The sequence below is a fragment of the Sceloporus occidentalis genome, unplaced genomic scaffold (assembly GCF_023333645.1).
Source record: "Sceloporus occidentalis isolate IW3139 unplaced genomic scaffold, rSceOcc1.0.p SCAF_5, whole genome shotgun sequence".
NCBI classification, from domain to species: Eukaryota; Metazoa; Chordata; class Lepidosauria; order Squamata; family Phrynosomatidae; genus Sceloporus; species Sceloporus occidentalis.
In genome coordinates, this window is record NW_028316985.1 from 122,535,438 (window position 1) to 122,535,752 (window position 315).

A 315-nucleotide genomic window follows, 5' to 3' on the forward strand; every position below is an offset into this window, starting at 1 on the left:
CCCATGTGTTGGGACTCAGTGTGTCACATGTCTGCATGAGGTTTGGTGAGATCAGAGCTGTTTATCTAGAGCCCAAAGACTCATTGACCAAAATGTTCTGCCTCCTCCTGTGAGAAATAAATGCTATTCAACCCTTTTGTAATAATTCATCATGTTTATTGTTGAACAGCTCTAGTTTTGGTAACAAGGAGCAGAGCAGTTATGGACATTGCTTTAACAACCTCATGACTCCCAAGTGGTTCTAACACATAATCTATTCCCCCTTCTCCCAAAAGGCAATTTACAACCAATTCAAAGAATATGGAGAAGGCAATG

The 315-nt window shown here is 40.6% G+C and overlaps 1 long non-coding RNA gene across 1 annotated transcript in view; it reads left to right on the forward strand.

Annotated features, from left to right (window-relative positions):
- The window catches only part of LOC149312770 (uncharacterized), a 4,910-nt gene extending 4,873 nt beyond the window's left edge, over positions 1-37 (forward strand). Inside the window, exon 3 of the long non-coding RNA XR_016281429.1 lies at positions 1-37. This exon is cut by the window's left edge and continues 383 nt beyond it. This is a non-coding gene — a long non-coding RNA (uncharacterized LOC149312770).
- Positions 38-315: the final 278 nt, after the last annotated feature.